The following is an 18913-nucleotide window of genomic DNA, read 5'->3' as shown; positions in this document are numbered from 1 at the left end:
CATTCCAACAGAAGGACCATCCAGGAATAGAAACACCAGGGCCTAAACCATGTGTCAGGGTGGAGAAGAAGAAGCTACCCCAATAGACCAGACCTTTCAGTACAGTGGACCACTGGGCCATAAATTGGTTGCAGTCATGTTTTATGTCGGTGGCCCCCAGGCTTCATACATTTGCATTGTGCATTTGTGATTGGTTCATTGTCTAGCACTTGGATTGGGGGTGTGAGTGCTACACTGGCCTAGGGGTGGAGCCAGAATATAATGTAATGCCAGAAAGAAGGTATGTCTTGCACTTTTGCTGGTGTCTGCCTTGCCATTGGCAGCCACCATGAACAGCAGCCCTGCCATGCAGCCTGCCTTGGAGCCAACTGAGTATGGACTGAAACCTCCGAAAACTGTAAGAAATAAACCTTTCCTTTCCCAGCTTTGGTCATCAGGTATTTTGTCTCAGAGATGGGTAAAAAGTAACTAAGACTTTGCATAAGTAAGCAAAGTCTAATAAGAACAATGATTAACTAGTGAGCATTTATTATGCACCAGGCACATCAAGGGGTATTTTAAGTGGATTATTTTATATGATCCCTTTGATTTTTAAAGTACTATTATTGTCCTAATTTCACAGGATAGGAGAGTGAGGTTCAAAGAAGTCACATTATTAGCTTGAAATATGACAGCTACTCAGTGGCTTTGAAACTAACGACGCTTCTTTGGAGTCCGTAAACATAACCGCCTAAAAGCTCCACGTAGCCTGGCAGAGGAAGGACAAAGGAAGGTAGGTAGAGTTTTCCCTCAGGTGTGTAAAGTTCCCAGTGCCAACCTCCTGCAGATACGCTTCTTCCTTCATAATTGTGTTTAAGGTCACAGGTTATGTTTCAACATCACCCAACTAGCTTCCTGGTGAAGCTAAAGTCTTTCTCTTTGAGACACTCTTCCAGTTACTTGAACCTATGATAACTCTAAGTAGTATATTCTGGGAATACAACTTTGCCACGAATGGTTGAAAACAGCTTCTAGCCTGGAGATTATCTAAGCGATTATTTTGAATGTCCTTTTAATCCTTTAGATTCTTTACTAGGATAAATACGTGGAATTCTGTCAGGACAAATTTCCATGGGGTAGAACTTGCCAAATCTGCCTAGATTCTGCCCAAGCTTATCATTCTTGGAAACTCTCCAAATATACCTAGAATTAAGATCACTTCTCAGTAAGACTGATCAAAATAAAAAATTGAAGAGGATGGAATATTGATTTTATTTTCCTTACACTTTTAAATCAGTATAGGAAGAAAATATGTTTTGGGACTTGAATTTTTCTGGGTTTTATGGTCTGAAGATTTTAATTTCTCCCTAGACAGTGTATAAGGGTTGATGTTCAGTTTGGACTCATTGTAATGTTGAGATCTGAGTTTTGAGATGTTGTCCTTTAATTTACAGAAGGACATAGGCAATATGCCAGTGTCACATACAACAAAAAATAGACCAAGAGCAAATATTCTAGGGAAGTGACTGACTGTGAAACTAATTTAGTTAAGAGACTCATCTGATCCATTTTAGAACCTAAGCAAATCACTGCCCACGTTGGCTCCAGAATTTTCTCCAAGAAGCAATGGAAGCCAGGAGGTAGGAGCATGCTGATGCAATCAATAGCTGCTCCCCTGTGTTAGTTACTATTCTCATTGCTGAGACCAAATTACCCAACACCTCCCAAGTTAATTAATGGAGGAAAGGTTTGTTGTCTCAAAGTTTGTAGAGGATTCAGTCCATGACCAGCTGGTCCCAAGGAAAGGTAGCATGGCAGAGGGGCATCCCAGGAGGAAAAAGTCCATGGCAAGCAGGCAGGAAATAACACATTGTCCCTCTTTCTGTCCCTTATATTTTATGCACCCAACATAGGGTGGATGTAGCACTCGTATCCTTAATCCCAGCCAAACCAATCAGTGGACTGATTTAGTATAATCACACACCCCTGATCCCAGCACCACACACTCTCGATCCAGCCATACCTGAAAAGCATTACTGCATGAGAAATTAGGGGTCATCTAGACACAAACTATAATATCCCCTCTATCCAACTCAGGAGAGCTGTACTCCAGCTAACCGATGGTTATTGCTAATACTGAATAAGAAGATGGTTAACTAAAAGATCAGGAATGGGACTTCCTCATTCCTGATGCTTCCTTTTAAGTAAAGGACCATCAGTTAGAACACCATAACTGTCCTTGTTCCACCTCCTTACCTTTATGTCTAAATCAGACCTTAAAACAAGTATCACAATCTTCTGGATATGGGGTCAAACACTGATGTGTTTTAAAAGTCCTCTGGGTGATCTTAATGTGCAGGTAGAGCCAAGAACCAATGAACTAATTGACCTCTGGATGCACTTTCCAACTCTTCTTTAACAAAAAAAATACTATGATCCTACTGCCAGCTAACAGAAAGGACTTTGAGGCCCTTGGGACATCCTTTCTAGCAGCTCTGAGACTTAAATGCCTAGTGTGCAATCAGCCCTCTAATGGGAAAAAAAAAATACACGAGCTTCATGTGTTGGTCCCAAAGCTTGCCTCTTAGGGCTTCCCTCCAGGGTCACTATCACACAATCAATGGTAGAACTGTTCTTTACTGTAACTTGAGAGCAAAATAATCAGGAACAATCCAACTACACCACAGCCTAATCACAATGACTGATATTTCTAGGGCTGTGTTCATCAAGCCTTTGTGTAGACAGACCCTTAAGGTCAGACCGATTCTAGAATGATTCTGCCTCCACAGTTGGAATCTTTTATAAACTGAAATTCGCCACTCAGCCTTCCTTCTTACCTAAGTGCAAAATCTCTCCTAATGGTAGCATCTGTTGTCTGCAGCAAACAGAGTTGATTACAGATGCTCTGAAAGGAATTTAAGTCCTTTCTCATACTCCTGGGGAGGTGACAGTGTAATGGGAATGCAGTTATTCTTCTGATTAAAAAAAAAATCTTTAGCAACACAGCAAATATAATAATAAAGTAAAATATCTATTTTTGTATAAAATATTAATATTTGTTGGATTTTTATCTCTTTCTTCAGTGTTAAATACAGCCAATAACCGTACATGTACTGTTTCTTCTAACTACAGAGCAGGTGTGCAGGTAACCGGTTACCAAGCAACGTATTGGCTAGGGATTAGAGTGCACACTTGCATGGGCATAACTCTGAATAATGCAAACCTTGTTAAGTGATACATTTTTCATTATCCTACTATCACATCAAGTTCTATGCCACATTTTTTCCTCCTTTAATCTAGGAAACATATTCCTATGAAGAATTTTGAAGAAATCTTAACCATCCGATGTTTCTTTTTTATTAAAACAGTGAAAAGAACAGATTCATTATATCTTATCCATCAGACTTGTGATCTACCTAAACATCTGTTCATTTTTTTGTTGTCGTGTTTAGAAAGAATAATTATCCAACAGACCTTAGAAGCAATGAATTCCAGCATGTGGATGAACTTCCTAATGACTTGCATTTATAGCTCCTTGAGGAAAAAGTTACCTATTCTCATAATCCTGTTTATTCTTTCAAAATGAAAAGGCCTTTGGCAGTTATTTTAGATCTTAGAGGGATTTTTTTAAACTAGCTCTCAAAAGCCTCTGATCCTTAATAAATATGATCAAAATATATTTAAAATGCTTGGAGCTCCTCAACTCATGAGTATAGAAAATGCCTCTGCTCTCTACCATTATTTTTCTAATTTAAATGTTATCTTGCATTAAGAACTCCAAGCGGTGAATAAGAAAGCTTGTGTTATAGGAAGGTCCTCTGATACTTATGATGGCATTAGTTTTCATTTTTTTAAAATTATAATTAAATATAGGGGGACTGACAGCAAAAGAAAGCCAGGGAGGGATAAGAAAGGAAAGGAAAGGAGGAGAGAGGAGAGAAGAGGAGAGAGGAGAGGAGAGGAGGGGAGAAGGGAGGGGAGGAAAGAGGGGGAGAAAAAAGAAATAAAAGAGAAGAGTTCAAAATCAGACCCCAATTTCACCTTTCTTTAGAAACGTTAGACAAGTAGGAGACTGCTCAGGTTGCCTTTCTGTGCATTCTGCAGAAGAGTTGAAAGCCTATCTTGCAATTATTCAAATAGTTTCCCTAATCCTGAAAGGTGTTTTTAGCTGGAAATTGTACATGAAATGGTTTTGGTGCAAGGGAGCAAAGTAAGTATTCTTGTCCTGAATTGAAAGGTTGTACATCCATGACACTGATTCTCCCACAAACATGGGCAGGTGCGCTACACCTAAACCTCAGAAGAGGCCAAGCAGGACTCTGTCTTAATTCCAAGTATAGAGAAGAGAATAACAGTGCTTTCCCTGTGTTCTGTGCCGAGGTGTCTGTTAGGAATAAGGGAAGGAGCACAGTTTGCAGGGTCCTGGGAGCTCACAGGAGGCTGTGGACAGTGACCCAGCACAGAGAATGGACCAGCTGGGGATTTGCTTCTGACCTGGTGGCTGATTGAAGTTCAATCTGGTAATTATATTAGATCTCTAATTTTTAAATCTAATTTCATTTTATTAATGAACACAGTATAACTGTGTTTATCATTTATGATTTGGCATTTCCAAATTCACCTACAGTGTACTTCGCTCGAGCAGAACACTAAAGAAATGGTAAAGTTGACAACGTCAAGCTTCTCAGAGACAGAACTATGAAAGTATTTCTCCTCCTCGTCCACACTGCTCCTTTTCTTAGGAAGAAAACACCATGTTCTCCATTCTGGAGGGAAAGGGACTTCCGCACATACCATCCTGAAGTGAACTACTTTTATTTATTTTGTTATAAAACTTATGTGTTTGATGTCATACTTATGTCTAAAATAAGTATCTGGACTCAGTCTCTCTCCCAAACAGCAGGTGAAATAGCTGTGTTAATTTTTTAAGATGCTGCCCTAAGATACATACAGTTCTGTCTTCTCTTTCCCCATTTTTGCCTCACACCCACACGCAACTCTACGACTGTCTTTCCTAATACAATTGCTGTTATGTTTTCTTGATGTGAAAAGGTATTGTGACTGGTAAGATATCGAGTTGTTTTAAGAAAAATAAAGGTAATTATAAACTACCAGCAATATTCAGTTTTGATTGTGTTCTAAGACCTTCCTTTTAAAACTAAAAAGATATTTTTCTGTCAACCTGCCTTTACTGTGTCCAACATTTCAAATCCTGTATCTAAGTACAGTCTTGTAACTTTCAACTAATTTATATCAAAAAAAAGGTTATTTCCTCAGCAATATGCCAGCCAAAATCACTCTTAAATGACAATCACTAGAGAAAAACTGGAACTTCTTAGCAAAGGAATTTGGTGTTGACCCAGAATGCAGATAGATTTATATACTTTTCTGCTCCATCTCCTCTTCAAAGCAAGCACTCATAAAATCATTCAATAAGCATAATGAAGACATAACATAGTCTAGATAGGACTTTAAAATTAAAATTTCCAAAACCCTGAATTGTCTGTCTAGCATGACTGAATTTGTTATATTCCTTCCTCCAAGAAGGACCTTTTTTCTAAAATTCTTTCCTTAAAGCTGTCTCTATTTCTTACAATCAGGTAAAAAATGAAAACAGGAAAAGGTAGTCTATGACCCCCCAAAGAAAGTAATAAGCACTAAGGAGTAATAAAATCCAAGATGTGTAAATTTTGTTGTAAAAAAGAGAGGGAAAAAAAAAAAAAGAAAAAGAGCTCTAACGGATATAACAGCAAGTGTGTTTGGGGGTGTTAAATAGCTGACTTTATCAATGTTTTTGGAACATTGAACACAGCTGTTTGCAGTCTCCCTGTTTGAATGTCCACCTTGTGTTCTTTGATACTGTGATTTGAGGAACTATTTTCAAGAAAATAGTGTGTAATCTACTAGCAGGTGATTTCTTACTGTTATGTTTTTTTGTTTTGTTTTGTTTTGTTTTGTTTTGTTTGTAGTTCTGTATTGCGTGTACCCTTACGCCGCTTTGGTTTGTTTTGTGTTTTTCTCTTTTTCCTCTTAAATAAAAAAAAAAAGGTAGTCTATGAATCAGTTTACTATTGTAAACTTTGCTATAGTTTTGGTTAAACTACTGAGTTAATCCTTTGGACTTATAAATTAGCAAATAATACTTCTCCTGTTCTGCAGTTACAACGGATTATGACCACTTTTTCTCTTTAAGGTGAAAATAAATTGGAATTTTAGATTTCCAAGATGCAAAAATCAGTTATAAATTCATACTTTATGTCAATTTCAAGACAAAAATAAATACAAAGTTTGTGGGACTCAGAGTGAATGACCTTTACCCTCTGCCAGTTTCTTTCATTTTATTCATCTCTACCTCTGCTCTAACTTTGTCCCTGGAGCTGCCCAATAGTCATGCCACATTAATTTGTTTTGGTCAGCAAAGAAAATGCTCATTTTTATCTTCCAGTCTGAATTTATTCAAAGATACAGAACCTTCTGCTCTAACCCTCATGATCAACTTTTTTCACTCCAAAATTTAAACACAATATGAACACCATTTTCTATGCAGACACTTTGATTATTTTTTTCAGTTTGTTGCATGTTCTTATGCTTCTTGAGTCTTTTCAGAAATAGTACAGGACAAAAATTATTCCAAAAAGTCAATTAAAATATCTGCCATGCCCCCATTTAAAATGTCAGCACCGTGATTCATTACCTTGTGTCATTTCTCCTATGCACTTGAACACGGTAATTAAAAAAGTCTTCTCAGCAAAATTTGCTGCACAGCTTGAGGGGCAGACGTCTGGAGGCGGTAAGAGGGTCACGTGCATCTGATTAGAACAGGCTAGGTGGCAAGGGGAGACACCCGAGGAAACCACAGAACGGGAGGACGTCTGATACAGACAGAAATGGCCCTTGCCAGCCTCACCTGGAAAAGGCCACCAGGTCCTGGAGCGATGGTCCACCTTCACCTCTCCTGAAGGAGCGTTGGTGCCCTCAGAAACAGATGAGGGCACTGAACTGAATTCTTATAATGCCAGTGTTACTTTACTGTCCAGTAATGGGCAGTTAGAAGGGGTCCTTCCCATTATAAACTGTAAGGTGCTTCATATGTATCAAAAGGAACAGATACTTATCAAGCACATCTTGTATCTAGTGTCCTCTGTGCACTTTCCTATTTAATCTCCTCTACATCTTGAGCAGGTGTATTCTTACCATTGATTTTACACAAGACACTCAAAACTCGAAATGGCCAAAGTAGCACCCTTATGTAAGGAAATATACTTGTGAAAAATTGATCTGGGATTCAAGTTTGGGTCAGATTGCAAAGCCCCTGTTCTTTCTGCAGTGGCTGGTGAGATATAGATTTCCTCACACACTGAGGAAATTGAATTTGGCATTGAATAGCATCCTCTAAATCTTACCTCTGAAAATAGTTTTGGCAGCTCCTCAAGTAACTGATTTGTATTTTGTTGCCTAACATTTATTTCTGTTTGATAACATTTCCAATATTTAAACACACAGAAGATGTTGTTGATGTGTGACATTTAAATTAGCTTTTGCATGTCTTTCTTTCTGACAATTTTAGGTCATTGAGTTATGAAGAAGAGTTTTCTTTATATGTCAAAAGACTTATATAATACAGGGAGAAAACGCCGAAGAAGAAAGTTGTGAAACTGTGCACTTTTTCAAAGCAGGGCCCAACAGACTCCTGAACTAACGTCAATTCAGGAGTTTGCAGAATTTTGAACTCCATCCCAGGGAAGTAGCTCTTGGACATGGGACCATATTCTCTACATTTTAAACACTGCGAAAGTTCATGAGTCACTGCTACAGGCAAAGAACTATAAAAGAAGTTGCACGGAGACGACCCAAACTGTGCAAGTTTCCACAACTGCAGAGTTCCAAGGAGATACCAAGGTCTTGCATTTGCAATGGACACACTGTGAAATTAACTATAATTTCTCTGTGCAAATATGCTAATTATTTTATGGGAAAATTGCTTTCAGTAAATCATTTTTAGTATAAAGCATATGGAATTGGCTTATGCCACCCATATATTTATAACAAACCAGCAAACTGGACAAATGCACATATAAAGTCTAGAGGGGTCCTTCCTCACTTATTACCTCCTCCTCTTCTCTGTCTCCCTACTGTGACCACATCCCCCTAAAACTATGATTACACCTGTCCTCTGCCCCATCTCTTCAAGGGTCTTAATGATTTTGCTCAGAAACAGATATATCTGTTTTGTAGGTGGCAGGTAAAGCCATTTTTTACCAGGCCCCGATCAACTGTGTACCTGCTTCACCCTCCACCATGCCTCACCCCTCACTTCATCTTTGAACAGGGCTGAAGTACAGTTTGCTGATGATCTACTGCTGGCTGTCACTATGTGGCTCCCTTTCAGCATAAAAGGATTGAGAGACGTTATCTAAATTCTTTATCTTCTTTGTCTGAGACTCTGAGATACTGAAATATTAAGATTTAGCTTTGTTAATATCTAAGTAAGAAACTGAAATCCAGTGCAGATATGTAACTGGCAATAACTACACAAAGAAGGGAGCAGTAATGAAGCTAAGCTGGTATATGTTACTGAAATCAAGTCAATATTAACCTCCAGTCTTTTGTACTAAATTAGAGATGTCTATTATAAACTCTAGAACAGGCACAAACAGCAACATTAACAATGACAACAACAGATTCTCAAAATAGGCATAAAAGTCTAACATGGAATTGTAATGGTACAGTTTACTAAAAATATCTGACACAAGAAGGCAACAAACGAAAAACCGGAACAAACAAGAATGAAATATGTTGAAAATAACTGTATTAACAGTTACAGTAAAATTTAAAATATGAAATCTAAAAGCAAGTATACCCATTAAGTAAAATGGGAGCACAAATAAATTCATCCTTAACAATAATTTAGCTAATTGTAACTGGAATAAACAGAATAGATAAAATAGTGAGACTCTACTATACATTGTCTTTAAGCCATATACCTTCATACTTTAGATTCGAAGACAAAGGAAGTCAAAAATAGGAATATGGAGAACGATAGACCATACAAACAGCAGCCATAAGAAAACCAGAAGGGCTGTACTTCCACATATCAAGAGTCACTGAGATGATGCCGATACACAATCAGAAAGAAGAACACTTTCCTGTACCCACAGTGGGACTGCAAAGCACCAGGGAAGGCTTGCAAGATAATTCTTAAGAGCTTAAATTGACACCAACTAGGTAAAGACGGTGATGAGTTGAATGTCGTTTTGCTGAAACAACTTAATACTTTCACCTGAAAAAGCTCTATATATAAGTTCCCAATAAATTTAGAGTAATTGTCAATATAGCAAAAGAAACTTAATTTATGTCAATTGAGTAAATATAGCAAAATTAAAAGAGAGTTTTAAAGTGCATTGCATTCTGATAATTTTACAGTATGATTCTGTGACTTCAAAATGTTTTCTCCGTGATAAAGTTTCCTTTCCTTCTAGCCCTGCTCTTGGAAAGGATGACCTACACTTTGGTCTGTGCCTGTTGCCTTCAAAATAAGTTATCAGGATAAAGCAATTCTCAAAAATTTTCCCATTGGGAATTTCTGGGTCTCGTTTCACTTTCACGAAGCAAGAGGTTATTTGCATAAATGAAGCAATACCTAAAACAAAGGACTCTCATATCACCACGAGTTACATACCAAGAAAAATAAAACAGAATGAACACTGGGTAAGTATTTTCCATTGCGAAGACTGTCTCATTCTTTAACAATGATCTCCTGCCAACCCTGTTTGAGCTATTTAGATTTCTGGATCTTGCTTAGACCTCTGACCTCCTCTTTGTCCTGTTCAACAGGTCTGTATCCATTCTCGCAGTGCCTACATGACACGCTTTCACATAAAACCATTAAATCTTTATTTAAAATGTGCATTTGAGAAAGCAAAAGGAAGGGAGCAATGGAGATGAAAATAATTAAAATATATGCATAGACCAACATGCCAAAATCGCACTTTGTACCACCAATACCTATAGCACATTTACATGTCTGCCCAAATTTTTAGAAAGAATAGTATTACACTCACTCTGCCTCTGCCTAAAAAAAGAATGAGCAAGTTTTACCCAGTGCTCAGGTCTAATGCAGAGTGTTTTTACACAATAATTCAGAGTTTTAGTCAGCTCCAAATTTTAACAAAGTCAAATTCTCAAGTAATTGGCTGTAAGGTTAGGTAGGACACAACATGTTTGATTTTGTTCCCTGCACTCCTGCCCCATAACCTGGGTAATCAAGGCAGATAATTGTGTGTTACCTGCTCCAAGTAAACAGACTTGCAGCTGGCAGGTCCAAAGATTCCTTTCATGTTTTCTTCCACCTCCACCCCAATGCAGGTTTTCAGAGATTGGAAATCAAAGTGGCCTCATTTTGCTTAATGATTGCATAGTTGGTTTAATTATTTTCTTAATCGCAAAGTGTGATAGAAGGTGAGTCTTTGGTGTGGGAGAAGAAGCAGGTGTCACTGAGAGAATGTTGCCATGAACCCACTACTCTCATAAATTCCTCTCCTCCATAAACAGCTCCTGGACCAAAAATGATCTTCTGACCTGCAGAAGAACAACTCTGGAGAGCCTTTATGTGGCTGTGATGGTGGCTATCTCCAGAGGACAAACACAGCAAGCTGCTCTGGACTGAGACAGATGTCCTCACTCTGGTGCAAACACAGAACAGTGCAGTTTTCATAGGATGCCCCCAACCTGCAGTAAATACATAGGGGAGCCCACAGATGATGCCCGGTGACCCTGCAACAATCAGGACCCATGGTCTAGAACACCAAGTATTTAACTTGACCTCTGTCGCTTGTCCCTCATCAGTTACATCCTTGCCTTTTTGCGTGGGGCAGGCACCTATTCCCTCTGAGCTGCCGATTCTCAAAAGGAGCCTCTAATACCTTTACCAATGGAAAAGCTACTGTAGAAATTCCAGGTGGCCTAGCATGATATATTTTGACAGGAGAGGAATATGTCTACTTGTGCCTCTCAAATCAGAACCAGATGTGTCTCAGGTCATCTTTTATAAAATGACCAGAGCATAGAACATCGCATCTTCTGTATATGCACCAAGAACAAACCCATTTACTCAGCCACTGTTGAGATTCCAGGGGCCTGCAGGTCCAAAAGAAGGCACAGTATGAATGGGTCAGAAGCACAAACAAAACTGAGCAGTGATGGCCAGCGTGCTACATAGACTGTACATGCTTCATTAAGTTTGACTAAATGACAGAACTTTTGCCAGACTTTCTTAGAAATGGTCACACAGCACCAGAAAAGCCTGTCCATTGCTCTCTGCAGTGAGCTCGGTCTGGCACCTTGGGCCTTGAGTTGCCTGTCCGTGAGCAGAGATTGTAATATTTACCATCCAGAGCCATTCTGAGGAATAAATGAGATGCTGCTGTGCACACATCAAGCACAGAACCGAGAAGATAACAACAACCTAACAAATGCCCTCCATTCATTTTATCTCTAACTTCAGTTTTAGTTTGTTTTGTTTTGTTTTGTTTTGGTACTGAGGATTAAATAGAACGTCTTCACCCTGAGCTGCATTTTCCAGCTTTTTTGAATCTTTTATTTGAAGATAGAGACTTACTAAATTATCCAAGCTGGGTTTGAACGTGTGATCCTCCTGCTTCCAGTCTTCCAGAGTGCACAGATTACAGGAGTGCACAACACTCCTGGCCAGGATTAGTTTCTCATTTAAAATTTTTTTGGTGTGAATTGAGACAGGAGTAAAAGATCATACATTTCTCTTCTCCACAACCACTCACTCTCCCGTCCACTGTTCAGCACGCCCTCCCAGACCCACCCTGTCCACTTCTCAAGGTCTCTTTGTGCTGACCATGAAGGCCAGTGGCTATGTCTTCCTTATAAAAACCCCCTGACCCTGCAAGAACCTTCTGAGAACAAACTTGGAGCCTTGCACAAAGCACTACAATGGCTCTATCAGAGTAAGGCCAAGGCCCTGCTGGACCCCAGCTCCATGCTGGTTAACTGAGCAAGCTCCATGCACACAAGTATTATAATACATTGTCAAGCTGAGTATTTTCAGTGTGTTCTGCGTGTCATAGAATCTAAGCAATAAGTTTAATGAATGTTTATAGTCAACCAGCCACTGTTCTAAGTACCTCGTAGAAAGATAGATGGATAGATATATAGATAATATGTAAATAGACAGATGATAGAGAGACAGATATAGATAATGAGATATAGACAGAGCCCTGTTATTATTCCTATTTGAAACAGAGAAAAGTTACATCATTAGTTTAAGATCTTGCAAAGGACGAGCCATAACCATTTTTCAATTCAGTGGAAATGTACAAAGCATTGAGCACCAGCTGAGAGTGCTGGATTAGTTCAGAGCAGAAGCACACTTTGTTGATCTTTAATTTCATGATGCATAGCCCAAAGACGAGCCAACTGCATCCATGAGTGTCTCATTGGAAGACACGGGGCTTGGTCACACAGCACCAGAAAAGCCTGTCCATTGCTCTCTGCAGTGAGCTCGGTTTGGCACCTTGGGCCTCGAGTTGCCTGTCCGTGAGCAGAGATTGTAATATAGGCTAATAAAAAGCCAAGGAAAACCCACTCATGGCCAGTAGACATGCAGCCTACCTGCCCAGAGGCTGGATTTAATATAATGATAGACATTAATCAAGGACACTGCACTTCTACATAAGTTTCTTTTAAGCATAATAGTGTATATATGGTGATAATAGGAAAGATTTGAGATCTAGGAAGCAAAGAATAGACTTTACAACACAGGTAACAGGGAAATCCCATATATCCTCGAGTAAGGAACCAATTTGAAGAAGGAAGTATTTTAGGAAGACTTGTCTGGCAGGGTGAAAGACTGGAAGAGAATAGCATGATCCAGGTGTAAGACCGTGCGGGGATGATTTTGAGGTTGCCAGTTAGTTCAGGTGGAAGGAAGAGCTCCAGGAGCCAAAGGGCAGGGAGAAATAGCAACCCAACGACTGCTGACTGTCATTTATGTGCCTGGAGTGCAGCAAAGGCTGAAGACAAAAGCACAAATGGGATGTAACCCCCCTGAGCCATCAGAAGGAGATGGACAGAAAGGCGAGCGAGCCCTGCCAAGGTGGTGCTCGGACGTCAGAGTAGGAGGTGCCGTCTCAGATCTACAGTTGGAAGGGTGGGCATCTATCTAGACCTGTCACCTGATGGAGGCACAAACTTATGGTTTTCTGCAGCCTCTTCATAAGCAATTACCTTATTTTAAGTTTCTCCAAAGAAGTACCATATCATTCCAGTTTTCAAGATAGCTAGGACATGTTAGAACTCAATTAGCCAATGAATATCTATGATCAATAACTAAATATCATTAAACCCAACAGAAATGTCTCATTACAATTATTACAGTGACATAGTCTCCCTCTCTTCTCCCCTGCGATCAGTTTGCAGTCCCTCCCACCTTTCCCCCATCGCTTCACAATTACCTCTCCACTCCTGACAAGATGCGTTTCCTGCTGTTCCAGCCATCTGGATCACTGTTTTTGAATCTCAGAGACTCCATCAATTCGGAAACGTTGTTTTTGTTACACTGTCAAAAATTAATATAAAGAAAGAACTGCATAACTAAAGCTGAGAAGTTTAGGCAACACTGTGTGATAGGTGTCAGGAAGGAATATTATCTTTGGTTTAAAGCTTGGAAACCCTAAAGCCTCTAGTTTCACTATTAACTCTGACTTATATCTATGTATTTCCTTTCTTGGCAACCGAATTGCTGTGTCTATAAGTGGAAAAGGTTCCAATCACTTAAACTCTCAGAAATAAGAAATCCTGAACCCAGCACAGGTTTCAGCGGAGTGTTGCATTAATGGAAAAAAACAGGATGGATAGGAAGTAACTGGAGCACATCATCTCTTAGGTGGTTATAAATTCAACATAGGAAGCACAGATGCTATTAAAACAATGAACTGCCTACTCACTAATAATATACAATACATGATGGGGAATATAGTACCAGATAATTGCCATGGTTCCACAGTGCAGTAGTTCCAGAAACAAAATAAATAGGGGCTCCAATAACTTCTAGAAGGATGCAAAGTGAGTTTAAATTCTCTTACAAATTCTAATTGACAGGGATTACCTAGATCCTGTGTTAAGGAGCTGGAGCTTCTCCTGGCTTATTAGGAAGACTGTGCGGTAGCTGATGGGTGATACCTAGAAAGGGAAAGAGAGGCAGGTGAGCAGGCAGGTTGATTTGGCATGTCCACACTCTCCTTTCACAACCAGCATGAAAAGTTCCTGAAGGACTCTTTAAAATTCAGCTGCAATGCTTCTAGAGAATGCCAGTGAGATCTAATCTACACATGTTTCTAGAGTCACTATTAGATACAGGGTGCCGTGCCTTACAAAGGAAGGCCATGTTTTGGAAGAGAAAGAGTACATAAGAGAAAACTCGAAAGACCTGTAAGTCTACTGCAAAATAGGTCTTAGTCAAAACATTTTACTCCCTTGGATTTTCATATGATCTTTGGAAATTAAAGAGGGGGACTTTCCAATACAAAGTTCAATGTTTTGTTGGCTTGATTTTTGTTTCTTTTCTACTGGTATGCTATTTATTCCCTAAAAACAAAAAGGTGAGTTGTAATAAAATGCATGGATTACTGTGAAGTAACCTGCATTGAAGATGAAAGTGAAGACAGTGACAGTTTAACCACCCCATCTACCTATCGGACATTCTCAGAGCTTACTTTTTCTCTTTTTCCTCCTTCTTGTAATCATGCTATAATCACGGTCTTCCAAACTGGGGAAATGTAAATAATGCTGGCAGTAGCTGGTACATAATTTATTCCAAGGTAGGAGCTGAGGGCCATGACAGAGAAAGGAATTAACATTGGCTCTCAGGCTTCAGATTTCATAGAAGTGACCATGAGAGAGAAGAAAATAAACAAGAAGGTGACAGATATTTCATATATTTTTAGGGAAAATTCCAGACTGGAGATAAGATTCACGAGTCATCTGTATATTGATGATAATTGATATAATGAGAATGGGTTAAGGCAGCCAGGCAAGACAAAATACAGAATGAGAAAACATAGTTTGCTTAGGATGAAAAGAATGTCCCAGTTTAACTAGCAAGCAGTCACAGGGTTCACTAAAGAAAAGTCTGTGAAGAGTCATGACAACCCCAAGCTTGAGCTGTCACAGAGGCCAATATGAGAGGATCTTGATGAAGTAGAGACAAGTCCAGAAAAATCCAGAAAGGTGTAAAGAAAAGCCCAAAGCCTTGGTGACTGAGAGACATCAGGACTACTGGTAAGAATTATTTCAGCAGAGCAGACTACGATTTTCTTGTATTTGGAGGAGTGTAAGGATGCTGTTGTAGAAACAAAGGAAGCAGAAAAAGTTAATAGTCAGTGAGATAAATTCTAATTACATCCTCTTTTTCATTACCTGTAACTGGATAAAGGTGGCTATTTTTCATTTACTGGCATGAGTCTATCAAACGTTGATTTCGACTGATGGCTGGGAGCACTGACAGATCACACTAAGGAGAAAATAACTTGGCATCTCAGAAAGGAGGGAGCTTCTAAGCTCCATTCGCTTGTCTAAGCTGTTACATCTGTCACTTTGTAAAACAGTCATTGAACCTCTATGTTGATCCATTTCCTTAGCTGTGGAATGGGGAAATAATTCCCTTTTAATTGGATCCTGAATTGCTAAGGCCCTTACAGACTGCCCAGGACTCTGTGGCATTTGAAGACAATATCCAGCTCAGAAATGTTTCGACTACTTTTGTCCAGCTACTGAAAATGCTGCTTTCTCTCACTATGAGAGCCACAACCTGAATGCTTCAGATGGAAACACCTTTCTGACCCTCACTATCTCCTTGTGCCCGCAGTATGCAAAAATAAAGTGGAAAACTGAGGAAAAACTCCAGGGAGGTCACCACTAGCCCCAACCTTTGCCCCACTGTATTCATTGTCCAACCCCAAAAGTTCTAAAACTAAGTTCCTACAACTCAGGCAAGAGCCTCCACTTCTGTACATCTGTGCAGAATTAATTTGAATCCTCTGTTTCTTTCCTCTTAAATTTCAGCCTCTACCAATTTGGTGTCCCCCAGGAGCCGTCGTTAACAGCCATACATCCTCTCTTGTAAATAAACCCAACTGTCTGCTGGAAATTTCCACTTCATATGCAGCCATCTCACCGATGCATCACACCTACAATCAAACCCATCAATCTCTCCCCCAAACTGGCTTCTTCCCAGGCTCTCCTATTTCTGTCTGTTGACATCATTCTCCCCGTCGCCCTGGCTTCGATCCTCTTCCAGCACCACCTCTGTGACGTCACTCTCCTTCATCTTTTGCTTCTGTTCCCCAAGTCTTAAAATTTTTCCACTGCAGCACTGGGCCCATCTGTGTCTTGTATCATCCAGTTTTTCCACCCTTCCTGTGTCCCGGGTACCACACTGACAGCTTAACAGACCTCACCTCACTTAATCTTCGTGACAACGCTCTGAAGAGGTCTAGAAACTTCTCCTCGTTCTGCAGTTGATAAATTGTGCCTCGGATGGCCACAGGAACTGTTAGGGACCGAGTATTTGTGACTCTCCTCAAAATTCATATATTGAAATGCTACTCCTCACTGTCACTATATTTACAAGAGATAGACCTGGCAGTAGGTGACAAAGATTAAAAAGGGGCTGCTGCCCTTATTGGAAGAGGAAGATGCCAGAGCTTGTTATGCTACCATTTGAAAATGCAGGAGAAAGGTGAATGTCCACAAGCCAGAAGCCAAATCAGCCCACACCTTGACTTAGAATTTTCAGACTCCAGAGATATTCCACACTGGCTGGATGATGGAATTTTTATCATGGCAACAGGGACTATGCCAAACTCAACATAAAGGGACAGAGCTGGACATCCCAGACCAGCACCACCTCTCTCCAAAAAGCACATGCTTACCCACTGCACAGACAGTATCGTGGGCCACCTCTTCCACCCAGGCACCTCACAGGACAAACTCAGAGGCAATTTATAGTGACCACTTTGCTCCAAATCTTCCTTAACCAGCTCCAGTGAATATGTGTGGGTATCAGGCTTATCTTCCCCAAGTACCACTCAGTTCAGATCAGTGCTCTGGTCAGAGCTTTCAGTGGCTCTCCCCCAGCCACAAGATCAGCTTTCAGGCTCCTCGCCTAGGTGTCCACTTTCCAGTCTGTTCCTCCCTTTTTAGCTGGCCCCAACTACCCTCACTGTCTACCCCGGAGGATGCTAGTCTGCTTATCAAAGAACCATGAGTTATTCTTAAGGGAGTCCCAGCGAGAACAGAGCTAGTTTAGTCTCCTATCTACATGAACAGTGTTTGGCACGTGGTAAGTGCTCAGTCAGTAGTCACTGAATGAATGAATGAATTAATTAATTAATGGGAGCACATCCTTCACCTGGCTTGGATATACCCTGATCCCTCTTCCCGCTGACAGTTCACCTGTACATGAGGACCAAGCTCAGACCTACTTCAAGTCAACTACAGTGACCTCTCCATCCACCTCACCCTCTACGACCTCATCCCTCTCCAGCCTTCTAACAATGTCACTCATCTGACACACGTCACTTACCTGCATGAACCGAAACAGTTATCCGAGTTCAGAAATGCTCATTTCCACATTGTCTGGTTAAATGCACGCGGTTTCTCTTATATGAGTAACCCAGAGTATAAATAATTTAAAAAGCAAAATAAATGATAGATGATAGGAAACAGGGAGATAGACTTTATGCAGATTTGAAGGGAATCTGGGGATAGAGGGAGATGGGAAGGAGTAGAGGTGAAGGGGAAGTAAGAGGGATCAGGATGTGGTGTGTACACGCACCAGTCCCACGATGGATGTATTTATTATACATCATAAACACAAATAAAAAATATAAATGGAAAAATAGCAACACAATTGCTATTCACCTGATGACAGAAATTCCCTCTCTCTTCCCAATTTTTCCTATTTTTCTTCCTTATTATGAAAATGTCTTTAGCTGACCCCATTGCTGCCCAGCTAAAATAACACCACCAACAACAAAAAGAACAAATGCCCGATTCTCTTTTACAGGTAATTATGACCGTGGGTCTAAACTTTGATTTATGGCATGAAGTATTAACAAAATTGTACCTACAGCATCTGGGGGTACAAAGACATAAACTAGGTCTGTTTATCTACCTTTCTGTTTATCTGATAGAAAAGTCACATATGTATTATGAAATCTTAAGTAGAGCAGATTCATGTATTATTTACATAATAAATAAATAACAAACATTTTAATCATAACAATTACTAATTTTTTCCAGTTGTGAATACTTTGGCTCAAAGATCATTTGAACTTTCCAGAGGTACAGTTTTTATTTTGTGCATATGTATCTGTCACTCTCCCTAGAATAAATCCTAATAACCGATTGGCTAAACCTATGCGGATTTATCTAACATTGACCATGTACCCAATTACTAACAATAAGGGGTAGAGGTGAAATATGAGCTTTAAAAAAATGAGATTTCCTCATCCTTGGTAACCTCATCACCTGCTATAGACTAAAAAGTTATTTGCTTCCTATCATCAGCCCTAACATTAGAAACTTTTTCTCTAGTGACATATTAACATGTCTGACTTGTCACACAGCCTGCTACTCCCTACCTCACCTGATTCAATGTACTTTTCAGCTTGCAAATATCTATCTTGGAATTCTATAATATCGATGGTGAAGATCAATACTGAGAGGCTGAAAAACACACAATAAAGATCTAAAGGAATAAAACAGCAGTTCCTTATAATACAGGGTTAAACTTACTCCTCCCCATGTAGTTAGTAGCTATGGTCTGGAAGACAAGATTTCTGCCCATCAGTTGTGAAAATCCATCCTCAGTTCATTGTCTTCCCTGGAACACTTTGTTTGGGAC

This window comes from Cavia porcellus, unplaced genomic scaffold (assembly GCF_034190915.1).
Source record: "Cavia porcellus strain 051 isolate PalLab524CR breed Dunkin Hartley unplaced genomic scaffold, mCavPor4.1 scaffold_8, whole genome shotgun sequence".
NCBI classification, from domain to species: Eukaryota; Metazoa; Chordata; class Mammalia; order Rodentia; family Caviidae; genus Cavia; species Cavia porcellus.
This window is presented reverse-complemented; position numbering follows the sequence as displayed.